Source organism: Aythya ferina (assembly GCF_964211825.1).
Source record: "Aythya ferina genome assembly, chromosome: 11".
NCBI lineage: Eukaryota > Metazoa > Chordata > Aves > Anseriformes > Anatidae > Aythya > Aythya ferina.
Genome location: NC_140307.1, coordinates 9,825,636 through 9,838,752, shown reverse-complemented (window position 1 = coordinate 9,838,752; position 13,117 = coordinate 9,825,636). Strand labels below are relative to the sequence as shown.

Here is a 13,117-nt window from a genome sequence, read left to right as displayed (position 1 = left end):
AGGGTTATATAAATACCTGTGTAGAAACATGTAAAGCGCTTGGAAGTCGGTGAGTATCTTGGGAAGACGGAGGTCCAAAAAGGTCTTTCCTTCAAGCGTTCAATGAATACAGAACCATGGAGGAAAGCCATAGCTGCCAACTGATCTATTGCCTGACACATGAGCCTAGTCGGTTCCAAGAAGTGAGTATTTCAAGAAATATGGTGTGCTGGAATGCAGCAGAGATGTTGTTATAGTCTGTCATCCTCTACAGTGGTAGTTCCCACAGTACAGAATGTATCATCAAGGATTCTTCAGTCCTCTATAGGCCCAAATCAAAAAAAATACTTAGAAAAGAACAATTAAACTGGAGAATATTTTTGAAATAAATGGCATCAGCTTTTGAAGCAGTGTAGTAATTTTTACAAAATAAAGTATTTGTTTTGCAAAAAAATCAGTGACAGTATTGTAACTATGTACTGTTTTCATTATTGTGATATTGAGAAATGGTGGTTTCAAACTGGAGCCTGTTGGGCTGGGCATTATTTAAACATACATCCTGAAGAATTTTGAATCAAATGGTAATAAAGCAGGCAAAAGAGAATTCAAAAGGAATATGAAGAAATTAGGAGACAGGACTGGACAGCTCAGTAAGCTATAATTCATTTATGCTGGACTTTGGGGCTTACAGTAGTGGGAATAAGCAGTGCTACTTGCTAATAGCACTAGTGCAGTGTGTGCTGTGAAATGTTTGGCAGTTGCTTATCAATGAACGCCTCTTACATCTGTATTATGGTTGCTACTAATCTTGAAAGTACAGCAGTTACCTGAGTAAAGGATTCACCATAAAAGCATTAGATTCTTTATTAAGTGTGTGGAAAAGCAGCATGAACAGTGCATGTTCAAGCAGACAGGACAGCAGTGGAATCTTCAGCTTTTTGCTTGCTTCTCATGTAGGAATCAAAATGTTACTGATTTTCTGTGCCTGATCTGTTTGTATCTTTGTGTGCAAGCAGTTGAGTGATGTTGCAATAACAGGCCCTATAAAGCACTCAAAGTAGTATGTGAAATTCACTTAATAGTTCTGTGAAAGATGAGAATAGAAGTACAGGAAAGGGAAAGGTCAGCTTTGTGTTTGGGCCTTTTGGTTATGAAGAGACCACTTTTTTTTTTTTTTCTTTTATAATGTTTTTCTTTTCTATTTTTTTTTCCATAGTTTTCTTATTGCAGAACAGGAATCAGTGGTGCCATAGTTTCCTCTTCTCCACAAATGGTTTGGCATAGCTTCACTTGTCTCTTCATAATAAAAAATATCCAAACACATTGTAGTAATCAATAGGCTATTGTGAATAGCTTTATGAACATTTCAATCCAGGTCAAATTCTTTTGGTCTTGATTGTCCTGTTAAATATTCCAATCTATTTGGCATATTTGAGCCATTAGCACTTAACCCCAATCTTGCAGGAGGCCCTTCTGCTCCTAAATTTTAGGTGTTCTATCACAATTTTAGTCACATTAAAGATATCTTATATTATTTAACATAACATTTTTGGTATCCAATAACCATTAATTCTTTAATTGGTTGCTTGGGGCCATACTATATGGACCACACACAGTTATTCTACCCTAATATTGTACCATAGCTTCCACTTGTGTTGTTTTTGGCTATTGAAGTGCTTATGTCTGGAGCTAATCAATTAGAAACAATTGGATGCTGGGCAAGGTCACAAGTCTATGTCATGTCACTTATGTGCAATTGATTAATTTCATCCTGCTTGAGGCAGGTACAGAATAAAATAATAACCGTTTAAAAAGAATGTGGTGGAAATGTGGTATGAATGTAACGCAAAGAAAACTTTAACATGAGAAGTTGTGAAAAAGAGGTAGCTGTTACTGAGAAGAAATGAAAGTTAACTGGTTATAGGATTCTACACCAGTAACGAGCATGGCACGGTGTTTAGCTAGGTTCCAAACTTAACTCTGAACTTCCAGATATGTGGTGTCTCAAGTTCATGACAATTTTTTAAGGGAGGTTTAATTGCCATACTAGTAGATTAATAAGATATGATAGGATAACCCAGAGAATTGTTTACTGCGTGGTATTGCCGAGCTGCTTTTTAAAACTGTTCTGTGAGCAAGAGCAAGGGCATAAAGTTGATTCAGGAGATCACTTATGGGCTAGCCTTGCTTGTGCTGTTTCGCAGACATAGGGCCTCCTTTTCCTGACTCGTGCCAGTATAACTGAAATGAGTGGAACTGCATTTGCCTAAAGCCAATAGTGACCCAAGCAAATGGTGTCTCTATGTCTGTCTTAAAATAAGATAAAATAAAATAGCAGCAATATCATGATGGAATAATTCAGTATTTCTAAAGATTTAAATGATGAATCCATCCAAGGAGGCTATTGTATTCTACTGATTTTTGTGAACATCAAGTCTCAGTCAAGGATATAGTTAACTACTGATGTGTGTTTATTTCTCAGTATGGTGTAAGAGGCTTCTTATTTTTCTCCCATGATAGCAGCTTAGTAATCAATAATAGAGATTTTAGGCAATGGTTAAGCTAATAAAATAAAAGTATTTAAGTCCAACTTTGCTATTTAAATCTCTTGAGAAGATATGGCTATGTACTGGTAATTGAAAAGGCAGGATGTTCAGCCTGGTACCTATGCTTTCTCAATCTTGTGGTAACATTTTATTACACCATTAAGTTAATGTTGTTATATGTTATGAAATATGTGCAAGAATGTATATCTGATATTCTTACTAATGAATTAATGTCAGCAAGAAATGATTGCTAGCAGAATCATATGGACAAAATTTGGAGTTTACACATGGGTTCATTTTAGATTTATTCTCTGGTATGTTGTTTTCAAATCAGGAATACACTGATATTTTCTTAGGTTCCTAGAGTCCTAGTTAAATCCTCTACAAGTCAGCCCATTTTATCTCCAAAGACTGTGGGGTGGCTAATGTCTGAGGAGGGAATAATAGCAAACACACTATGTCTGGATATTTAAGAAGCATTAGCTTTGGATTTCTATGGAAGGGAAAGCTTTGTAGGTCACATATTCATTGAATAAACTGTTACTTGCTCCCATGATTTATGTTTCTGCGATCCCCGCATGCATTATGTTTTTTTTTTTTTTTTGTTTTTGTTTTTTTTTTTCTATCTATCTGTGATATTTTGGATGTAAAAGATATACATACTGAAAACATTATCTTATTCCAAATGATTCTGCCATAGCCAATCTGCTGAAAACTACCAACACGGTAAATGTCATTAAGGTTGATCTGTGCAAGGCCAAAAGTCTGATGTCCATTACATGACATAGTGGACTTGGAGACCATCTTTGTGGAAAACCTTTGGAATATGTTTTACAGTCACTGGATGTATTGCACACCAATGTCAGAAAATATTGATCTACATGCCATATAAGAGTAAGGATTTTAAAATCTTCAGTAACTTTAATCAAAAATATCAGGTTGCGATTTGCAAACCCAGAGTTAAATCTAAAGCAGTTTCACTTTTGTAAGCAGGTTGCAATTCTGCACCCATCTGGAGTTTTGCCATCAGCCTCAACAGGCTTGTGGTTTTATCCTTTTGTTTGAACGCTGGAATACATCTGCTGCAGACAAATAACACTTCAGAGACTCAGTAGAAGTATTCTGACTTAAAATATTGTTATTGACAAGCTTGTAATGCAGTGACAGCATTACCAGAATACTTACGTAAGTTCCTGAATTCATTTTGAATTTATGACTAATAATGATTGCTCAACCAGTGCTCATAGGATCTGAACTGCTCTTACCCCCTATTTACAATCCAAAAGAATTGAATTGGCAGAAGGTTTGTGATGAATCTGTCTTGTGACTTGAGTCACAAAATATGTATGAATACTTATTTTTAAAAATGTAATCTCATCAAAAGTTTAAGTCAACTGTGGGAGATGACCAAAAGTCCAGATGATATCAGTGAGGGGGCCATTTTACTATTATTTCTTTGTTTCAATTTTTAGTAAATATTATATATAATAGTGATTATGAATGATGCTTGCAGCGATACAAGTCAGGAAAATCAGCCTTTGGTTATTCAGCTAAAGCATAGTCCAAAATCATTCACGCCAATGAGGTGAAGGTGTTTTAATCTCCGTGTCCTGTTAGATTTATAATGCCTTATCTACATCTTCAGACATGAGTATCATTCCTCATTAAAATGATAAATTTGGATGAGAGTATTAAATCAGTTGTGTGTAGAGCTCCAGTTCACTTGTTCTAAAACTAGCTATTCAAACATGGAATGTTTTTAGAATAGCTTAGATGTAAGAATAATCTTTCACAACAGCCAGTGGCTTCTAATTTTTCTTGAAAAAGTAGTTAACAAGTGAAGGAATAGCTTTAAGATTCTCTCTGGTTTTAGCAACCACTTGAAAGATTAGTCATTGATAATTACTCATTCAGGTCTGCTTGGTGCAGCTGGCTCCTTCATATTCCTTACCAAATTGAGGCATAAACTGCACTGAGGGGGCAGTTTTTCAGCACACCAAATTGTTCCTGCTTTTGCATCACAGAAAACGTACATGATTGGTTATACTCATGTTAAAGTCCTTTTACCTGTTGTTTAAAAATCATGGTTTGGCCATCCCAAATAATGAGTTTGGCTTCATAAGAATGTATTTTAAAATCTGAGACCTTTTTATTTGTTTTTACTTCTAGAAGCTGTGAGGTCCACATGTTTGTCTCTATCTGCAGTCATTAGGCTTGAAGCTTTTCTTAAAATATAGAATTCTGTATGCTCACCTGAATCCAGGAACTGGTATTTAAGAAAACACCAAATATAATGTGGCTTGCAACTGAGTGGTAAAATATTAATTTCAGTGCTAGTGAAAGCAAGTTTATAACTGTGCCTCTGTACTTGTTTGTGTTGTAAGCTTATGTGAGAAATCCTTGGCAATGTCAGTGTGTTACACCAAACTGACTGCAAATGTACTTGACTGTTAAGTCCATGTTGGTAAGATTCTGTATAGTTTATAGCACTAATGATAATCTTGTGACCATGTACAGTCCAGCACAGCCTGCCTTGAACAATCCCAGTGTAATTCTTGTTATGCAAAATCTCTGTAAAACAGTTTGTGTGTGGTAATAGAGTGAGTTTGGTTTTGAAATGCAGTTTCCTAGTGAGCACAACGTTCCAGAAAGGACACTGGATATAGCTGTGACAATTCTGGAGAGACAGCTAAGTGAGTTTCTTATTCTGGTTGTGCAGATAGAAGTTGGAAAAGATAAGCAAACAGCTGATGGAAGGAAAGTCAGGCTTTAATCAGTGTGTCTGAATTTGGCCCTAGCTTCATTTCTGCATTCGGCTCAACATTAGATAAATTTCCTTTTGAAGGTTCAATAAACTTAAAGCCCAGTATTTATTTGTCTACGTGGCTTTTCTTTCTGAAAGAGGTTTTCAACTTTCCTGTGAGTTTTGGAATAAGAATTTTGTTTCTCTTATTTTGGAATGGAACAAAATGTTTATAGACTTGAACCTTTTGTAGTTATCTCAATTACCAATGTACTTTCCCAACTTCTGGTATAGTGCATCTGGAATGCTATTTTTCTCTCATTCCTGGTTCTCTAGAAGAAATTGTCAAATGTGTACAAGTATCTTAGAAAAGGAAAGCTTGCTATCATGAGCAAGACCCACATGGGAATTGCATGGCACTGCAGTTCTGTTATGCCCTCTTCACTCACTTTATCACTGATTTGTTTAGGTTTTGAAAACAAGTACATAAAGAACTTTTCTCCGTTTAAGAGGAGAACTTTTTATATTATCTGAACACTGTAGACTGTCAAGCACTCTTGGAGTTAAGGGTCGTATTTTCCAAATGGCTTCACTCTGTCTTCTAGGAGCAAGTACAGGTCTGCAAGCTCATTTTTGACTGTCAGCTATGCAAGGGTGCTAAATCTGATGCAGAGAGAGAAGTGTTTTCAGAAGGGTCTGTGATATGGAGCCTTTACTTCAGTAAGCCCTGAGCTTTTGTAAGTTAAACACATACTGTTGAGTACTTAACTGTATTGGTAGGTGCTTAGCTGGATTTTCAAAACAAGTTATAGGTTAAATTTCCATTAGTCCAATGGGAACCAGGCATTTTAGTGCCTTAGTCACTTCCAAAAGTCTGGCTAACCATCCATCTTCATATTTTGATGATTAAACCAAAACTTTGACTCTTAAAGCTCTTTTGAGAGAATAGGTTTCTGGTGTGTAAATTCTAGTACCTGGGTGTGTAGATATTTGATAATACTTGAGAAGTGCAAGTACAAACATCAAGTATTTATAAATGGAGTGCACTTTCTGAAAACTTGGCCTAATACACCCCTTCCAGACAGCATATTACATAAATTGTTTAGGAACAATGTTATTTCTGTTTCTAATTTTATATTTATTAGATTTAACATCATTATGGAGAGAGAATGAAAACAGTATTCTCAGTCTGTTTTGAGAAATGTGGTTTCCAAGAATTGTCAGTTTGTCATGCTTCTGGATCCACTAGAAACACAGCAAATGCAGTCAGCTCGAATAAATTGTGAAGCAATATTAAAAATGCATTTACGATTGCAATTACTAGATTGTTGTTGTATGCTAACTGTTGTCATTTGTGGCACGGTGGGAGGTCCCAACTGGTTAATGATGCTGTTTTGTAGTGCTAAGTAAGTGGAGCTTTTGTTTATATGTGGAAACATGTATTTCTGCATTTATGTAATGTTTTTTTCTGTCATCAGGTGCTTTGCCAAAAATCTAAGCTGCTTAAAATTTATAGGATACAGTCTCTTGTCAGTGCATGCAAACAGAACAGGGTATCATTTATAACATGTATATATGAAAGGATTTGTGAAGGCTCTCTGTAGCAAATGCAAACGCAAAGAAGAGCACTTAGTTCTCTGATCTATTGCTTCTTAGTTCCAGAGAATTAAGAGGGTATGGGCACACCTGCCACACCACAGAATGCCAGAAGGTGATTGCTTTCTCTCATCATCTTCATCTGATGATGTTTCCTGGCCTGCACCTTTCAGAAGCTCTGAGGTTGCAGAAAGCATCTCTATTCTGAGCTCGCTGATTCAACAAAAGATTAGCTAGCTTAAAAAATTCTTCCCCTGATCTTTTATTTTTTTTTCAGTTGTTACCATATCTCTGTTGTGTATGTGGCTTCTCCAGACCATCTACTGGCATGGAGAAATACATGTAAGCAAGAGTGATGCAAGTAGTGGTTCTGGTGCATTCACATATCTCTTCCAACAGTTGTTGTCCTTGCTTCCCAGCTACTGCAGCCTCTTGCTGGTGTAGCAGCGGTGTGGAAGCAGAAGGCTGAACAAGCTCACTGCTCTCTGTGGATGCATAACAAATAAAATATGCTAAGATATTATTGGGCTTCCTCTCTTGAGAGTCTCCTTTTATTAGATGTTTTCAAGGTCTCATTACTCATTTGGTGTTTTGTTTTCCTGAGCCTCCAAATAGTTTTAAACTGCTCCCTGGTTGACTAACATGGATGTTGGCTGAAAAAACAATAGCATTGCAGTGTCTTGAGTATTGACTGCTTGGTAGATGATATTCTAGTTGGAAACTGCCAGGAACTTCCAATGTATTACTGTTTTTTTCAGCTGATCTCATCAACACTTGTTAGAAAGCTGAAAAGGGTGTACATTCATCACTGGAGAGGTGTGTGGATTGTGCTGTGTGCTACGCAGGGATTTGACTAACACCAATAACTGATAAGACTGCTTGAATGAGCTCTGTTTTCATGTGGCCTGATTATGTAGTTTTATTTGTATGAATGTAAGATGCTTTCTGTGACTAACAGTTACACTTTTCCTCTAGAACAGTGATTCCTAGGTGTGTCTCTTCATGGAACTGCCAGCTCAGAGCCTGGCAATAGTGAATAATGGAAATTAAATGTTAGGAAACACCATGAAGGGAAGATGCGAAGTGAAGAGCATCATCCTCTCACTGCATTAACTCCTTAAGCGTGTGATCCCACTCTAAGTACTGTGTACAGTTCTGATCCTTTATGAATGAAAAAGGTGGAAAGACAACAAAAAGAGCTTGTAATGATCTTGGGATCTGCATGCCAAAGGTTTTCTCGAGTGGAAGGATACATGGATTCAGGGGAAGACAAGACAAGCACTTGGAAAATCCACTCAGTATTACTGAACAGACAAACCATGGCAGGCTAAAAAAAAAAAAAAAAAAAAGTACATGAGTCCAGGGAAGTATGGTATGTACTTGCTCTGTATGTGCTCTTCTCTGGGTATCCACTTAAGACTCCTGTTGGAAGCTGATGAACTAGATAGGTACTTGGTCAGAACCAATTCAGATGTTTTTCTACCATCTTGATATTCTTCGGGGTTACACTTGATAGTCATTGAAAGGGAAGTTAGAATCCATGCTACTGTCATTTGTGACTCACTATTTAAAAGCTGAAACTAAAGAAATATATCCTCTAAACTCCAGGTGTATTTGAAGGTATATTCTGGATGACAAGGACTTGCTCAAAAACTGCATAGGTACATTCATTCTGAGCTTCTTTGGGTCTGCCTGGAATACTTTCTTATTTTTACAGCTTTTTAACAAAATTTTGTTTCTGACACTCTAAAAAATACCAAAACCTTAGAATTTGAAGGAGTTCAAGGAAACTTAGGTCATTTTGATTGCTTGAGTAGTTTCTTGTTTTTAAACAAACACTAGCATTTCCTTTAGAAAGATAAATAGAGCAATGGCTTCTGATATTTTACTAAATAAGGCTTGGCTCAAATTCTACTTTCATTATGTGATAAGTCCTTCCATAAGACACAAATATTCCAGACGTTTTCCCTGTATGAGTGAACACTTGCCTTCACCCCAGTGTGAAACTGTGAGCCCAAATGTATTTCCCATTTCCCCTTCCTACCTCTTTCAGTTAAATTTAGAACACAATAGGTTGGTTAAAACCATACAGAAACCTCCTGAATGCCATCTTAATGTATGGTTTTTTACCATGCAGCTGTTTATCTTCTGCTAAAAGGAAACTATAAATGTATTTTTAATGCCAGGTTCTGGGCTTAAAATGCCATTACTTATCCAGTGGGAATAGATTTGAAAATTAGTAAGCAATTAGATCAGTAGGCAAATACATTTTACTTAATGTTGCAAGTCTCATGGGTCTTTCAAATATCCTGTTAGCATCACCTGTTCTTAACTTGCAACCTTTTAAATCTTTGCATAAGATAGCAGTGTTACTTAGGGAAAAAATTCTCTGTTTATTTTTTTTTTCATTTTTATATGAGCTGATTTTATTTTTATTTTTATTTGTATTGTTTCTGTGAGGGCAACAAAGATGTACTGTAAATGTTAACCTTTTCTTGGAGAAAATTTCTTCCTGTAGATAACCATCTTGAGAAGTGCCTTAGCTGGGATAACAGAACATGTGGGTCTTGTTCTGATCTTTTGAACTTCCTTGAATTATGTCCTTAGCAAACAGCAATGATGTATTTGTTTATAATTGCTTATTTTTCTTGCTGAATTTAGGCCTCTGTGAGCCATCTGTCACATGTCACAAAGAAGCCACAATTCAGAAATGGGGAAAATATAGGAATTGTAGACTTCTTTTTATTATTTCAAACATTAAGGCCAGCCTCCCATGAGACACTGAAGAAAGGACCTTGTCTTCTTCAACTGTGTTATAGGGGTGTCCCATCATTCCTTGTCTGCCAAAAATTCACATTGATTTATTCAGTGGTGTAGTATGAGGACTTGCACTAAAACCTCAGTCCTGGAATGAGATCCAGCCTGGGGAACCCTGTGGACTTCATTAGGTTACTGTGCCACAACTGAGACCTTATTTTGTAAAATTTATAAAAGGCTTTCTAGCTGAACAGTATGACATTTTGCATTTGAGTAACAGTGCCAGTGAAGTCTGTAGGCACTTTGCCTGAGACATCAGTGGGAGTTTTTCCTGAGTAAGACCTGCCCATAGGAAGCAAACTGAGGCTGAATTTCATTAGTGTTAATGAGTTGGTTATCATACTTCCTGTTGTGTGGTGTGAATCATTTTGTCTCTTCATGTAACTGCTAAGGACAGATGGCATTTAAATCTGTCTGCAGCTGTTAGTTTTCTTGAAAATTGGCTGTATTTTTCTTTTTTGGGGAAAAAAGTAGAGATAATCAAAAAGATAATTTGCCTGTTGCTTATAAACCTTGCAAAATCAAGTGATTTCCATTTTTTTTACATGTCACTTTTTATTGTGTGTTATTGAAGAGCATTTTATCAGGTGTTCCAGGCCATCCCTGTTGGCAGGAATTTCTCTGAACTACTGCAGAGGGAAACATCAAAACTATTCCTTAGAGCATGTACACTATTTTTTCAGAAGAACCGAAGCAGAACATGGAAATTCACTTTTTAAAAACCAGTGTGGCTTTTTGCCAGATTTACCATATTCATCAGATTCCTTTGAAACTTTTTAGGGGTTGCTCTCTCCACTGCATGGTGCAGTTCTGCTAATGAAAGCAGGGGAACACAAGCACATCATAAATAAGGAAGATACGATAGAGTTGAGTTCTGCATGTAGCATTTTGTCCATGCATATAAAAATTGACATCATGGTGTTGGAATGTTGACCGTGTTTTGCATTTTGCTAGCTGCTTTTACTGGAAAGCATGTGTTTCAAAGGGAGTTTTCAATTTTTATAAGTCTTTACCTCCATAATAGCCCAGTCTTATTTTGAATGTGGACTTCAGATATGAATAAAATTTAACTCGTGAAGAGAGTCCTCTGGCATAACATATGAATAACTTATGCAAATATTAACTAGTAAGGTGTGCATCTGGGTTGGAATAGTCAAAGCTAACCTTTAGGATCTGCTGTTACCACTCAGCATCGTCTTACTTTGTTGAAGAGCATCATACTCTGATAGTAAAGGTATTCTGAGGAACTCTTCTTAAAGTTAGTTGTGTAATGTGGGGAAAGCATAGCTGGCTGCACAAAACTAATCCTTCATGGGGAATTTTTACCAATGTGCCTTCTTAGCTCCGCCTGGGTCTTTGAAAGATGAGAGCTGAGAAGTAAAGAAAGGCTAGCAGCAGTGAGAAAAGTGGCACTAGCCCTTCATTTTGAGATTAATCATCCACATAAAACTGGCAAAATTCACTTAGAATTCTCTTTCAGTAATGGGCTGGCCTCTCTTCCACCTTCATAATCCAAGTCATTTTCCCAGAGTTTCAGGGTTATTTACTCTGTAGAAAGTTGGCAACCCAAGTTTCCCATGTCATCATGTCTATGCTGTCTCCTGAGAGAAGAATTTCCTGGTACAACATCCTTGCACCTGCTAATTCTTCCCCAGCTCTTCTCATAATCAGGCCACTTCAAACCCCTTGGTGGAGTTATTCTGTACTACTTAAGCGTTTTACTAATTTTTATAATCAGGTGATTCCTCAAGTGATATCAAGCAGGCCTTCTTCCATTGATCTGTCATTGTGTGAAGATACAGAACTCTAGGTGATATTTTCAGTGTCCAAGATTGAAGAGTTTGATAGACATCTGTTATTCTGAGGAATTACATCTGCACCTTTATAGTAAATCAAAAGTTAACTATACCTAGTACCTGTCAAAGAGTATATGCCTTTGTCTGCGGAGGAAAAAATTGAATGGTGTTATAAAAGGGGCATTTAAAACATCTTAAAATGTAATTCTCTTTCTGGCATACAATGTTGTAAGCTTCAATTCACTGCTAAAATTTTAGTTTGGTGGACTTTATTACTATAACTATACTACATAGAAATATATGCATGTACAGTGTATTTAAAAACACTAATGAAGTCTTTATAATATTCTCTAGCAAACTGTGATTGTCTTTGGTTAATTTTTTTCTGAATCATATCTGCAGCTTCTTAATGGGCTCTTCTCTGCATGTAAGTTACAGGGTGGCTGTATAAAACATTGCACTCTGATTCACCCTGGTGGTATTTTTAGTTGACACAATCAGATGGTTTTGCATGGCTAAATGAGAGCATGGCTAAAGAAAATGATAAATGATGCTTCATGATGAAGGATGATGCAGATTTCTAGGTTAAATGCTTGCTCTGAACTGGGGCTTGCAGGGGCACGACGGGACTTGTAAAATGGGGGCCTGCTTTCTTGATCTATCTTGTGTATTGGAATTGTCTGTTTTAATAAAATAGCTTAGAAAATCCTGTTCAGAGTTGTATAACTAAGATTGGACAGGTCAGACACAATGTAGGGAATGCTTGAATTGAAATTAAATTTGGATTGGTGTGGACATGCTTGGTTTTAATGGGTCTTGCATTCAGAAACTTGTAATACTATTTGTCAATGCAGATGTCTCCACATTTAAGATCTGTTCAGCTTTTAAAATACTGGTGTAGCTCGTCTGTCTCCATTTCTCCACTCAGAGGGCTGTCTAGCAGGCTGTGCTGTTTGTGTGCTGTTACTACTAGAGTATCTTAGTTGTAGTAGATGTTTGCTCTGATTCGCTCAGGGTTGCTGCTGTATTCGGCTCTTCTGCAAGGTGCTGGCACTGCAAAAGCCTCTAAGTGGGATCAGTCCTTTCATGACCTATCTACAGAGGGCATGTACAAGCTCAGAATTTTCAGAGATGTGTGATGTGGCATGTGGCTCATAGGAGTCCTGTCCATCTTTTATTTTCCTATGTTTTGTAAATTAAACATTCCAAACCTTGGATAACTGGGAATAGCTTTTTTTTTTTTTTTTTTTTTTTTTTTTTTTTTTTTTTTCCAAACCCTTAATATTTCATCAGAACGTTTAGATCTAAACAGCTAACTTTATATTTCAAGTGTTCAATTATTGTCATCACTTGAGCTATCTACAACTCCTACTGTTTATTTCTAGAATCCTATTTCAAGTATAGCAACATTAGTGCAAGTTTTATTGTGAGAGATGAAATTTAAACTGTATTAGGATTAAGTGTTTAATAGTATAATTTGCTGCATATGTTGCAAATACAGGGTGCTATGAATAGATCCTCTGTTTAATAAAGAGCATTTGATATGTTATATATGGACTTAAATCCAGTATGTTGTTATCTTTAACTAAAGGAAATTATAAGAAGAGATTTACAGAGAAGGGTTTATTCTATTAATTTTA

The 13,117-nt window shown here is 36.5% G+C and overlaps 1 protein-coding gene across 9 annotated transcripts in view; it reads left to right on the top strand.

Moving 5' to 3' along the window:
• ADAMTSL3 (ADAMTS like 3) overlaps nucleotides 1-13,117 on the top strand; it is a 201,766-nt gene that overhangs the window by 13,655 nt on the left and 174,994 nt on the right. The gene's annotated exons all lie outside the window — the stretch shown is intronic.